Genomic DNA, 2,316 nt, shown 5'->3' on the forward strand with positions numbered 1-2,316 from the left:
CTGGGCACTATTGTGGCTTGATCACAGGTCCTCAGAACTTCCTGGCAGCTCTTTTAAGACTGTGACCCCATTTATGGATTGGGCATTGTGAGTTGAAACCCCAGCATGGCCAAAAATTTATTCGTGGAGTACTAAGATAATTTTGATACATTTTATTCCTTCTCTGTGAAAGTCCTGGGTCTCAGTATCATGTATAATCCATATGCAAATATATTCTAGTTCATATCATGTAACGAATCATTATATGTGTAATAATACTAAATTAATAAGGGTAATAAACATCATACGCAGTAAACCCATGTAATTTAAATGAATCTCATATATAAATATTAATTTTTCCAGTGCTGGGGCTTCAATTCAGGCCCTGGGAACTGGTCTGAATTTCTTGATTTCAAGGATTGGGAGAATACCCTTCACCAACAGTTTCACAGATTTACCCAGACCCCGAGTTCAAATCAAAGGTCGGACAGAAAAATGGTACAAATTCCAAGCCAGGGCCTTATTATTATTATATTTTTGGCCAAGCATGGGGCTGGAACTCAGGTCATGGCATCTCTGCCACAACTGACCCTGGGATCCCAGGACATGAGTTCAAATCTCGGAGCTGGCAAAAAAAAAAAAAATCAAAAGAGAAGGATAAAACTGAGATTGGAAGGGGAAACAAGAGGAGGCAACAATGCTTGATAAAAAATGTATTCATTATCTTGCCCATGTAATTGTAACTCCTCTGTACCGTATTCTCACAATAACAAACAACAAAAAAAACCCTGAGTCATTCAATAAGGTGGTTTTACATTTTTTTCCCTTTGTATTGTGGCCATCCTGGGTCTAAATGACAAAGCCCAGAAAGTGTACATGACCTTGCATTGCTGATGTTTGGCGGGCTATTAGGGAAGCCATAGCCAAAAGAGGCAACTTAGTCCTGGATGTCGAATCCTGGTACTGCCACTAATGAATGGTGGGAGAACCTAAGACGCATTCTGATATATATATCCATACAAATGAAATGTTATAAAAGTAACAAATAAATTACTAGTTAGTGTATGATTATAATATAAAACTGTATACAACAATTATACTACATTAATTTTCAATTAATACTTTATTATGTATTCAATCATGATACTAAAAAAAGGAAAGAATAATTTAATTGCCAATAATCGGTAGTAATATCATGTATGCAATTTCATAATATACAGACATCTTTTTTCTTGTTTTAAGCATATACCTCTCTCTCTCTCTCTCTCTCTCTCTCTCTCTCTCTCTCTCTCTCTCTCTCTCTCTCTCTCTCTCTCTCTGTCTCTCTCTCTCTCTACCTACCTACCTACCTACCTATCTATATACCAATCTACACATTTATCTGTTTGTACACTTGTCACTCCTGGGGGTCAGTGGTAGTGTGCTCACCTAGGACATGCAAAGCCCTGGGTTCGATTCCTTACTACCACATGCACAGAAAAATCCTGAACTTGTGTTGTCTTGCTTAAGCAGTCGAATACTAGCTTTGAGCATAAAAGCATAGGGACTGTGTCTAGACCCTTATTCAAGACCCTAGGACTGGCACCAAAAAAAAAAGATAAAATGTTCTGACTGCAATGATTAAAGATAGGACTGCAAATACCTCATCAGGGAGCAAGCTGGGGGTCTGGTGTTGACAGGTGACATCTAACCTGACTTAGCCAGACGTAAACCACTACAACCCAGCTCTATGGAACCAGATGCTGCTGGCTCACTCACACCTGTCATCCAAGCTATTCGGGGTCTGAGATCTGACACTGGTGGGTTTAGAACCCAGCCCTGGCAGGATGTCTGTGAAACTCTGACCTGAGGCTCAAGGTCTTAGGTTAGTACCCCAAACCTTTGAGTGCAATCCACGTGGCTGACTCCCCCCAAAAAAACACCTCTCTAAATCATTAGATGTGAACTTTGTGAGGTTTGTGATGTGTTTCTGAAAGAATGGTGATACTGTTGATAGCACCCTAATTCTAATGACAGCATGTGGGATACAGCCATGTGATGAGTTCTACATAAGCTGTTGTGTTCTTAGTCCTTCATGGGGTTCATTCTTTCATCTGGTCCTTGTAAGAGATCCACAAGTAAGTTGATTGCACAGATGGGAAAGTTGAGGCTCAGATATGCCCACATGACAGAGCCAAAGTGATGTATGTACTGAAATCTAGTGAGTTGTCTCCTGTAGACAATTATTTTGGTTTAGTTTTCTCCATCATGAACCTTGAACTCAGAGCCTAGGCTCTGACTTTCATCTTGTGCTCATGTTTAGCACTCTACCACGTGATGCCAAGGACCCCTTGCAGC

The sequence above is a fragment of the Dipodomys merriami genome, unplaced genomic scaffold (genome assembly GCF_024711535.1).
Source record: "Dipodomys merriami isolate MVZ:Mamm:240054 unplaced genomic scaffold, mDipMer1.0.p SCAF_298, whole genome shotgun sequence".
Taxonomy (NCBI): domain Eukaryota; kingdom Metazoa; phylum Chordata; class Mammalia; order Rodentia; family Heteromyidae; genus Dipodomys; species Dipodomys merriami.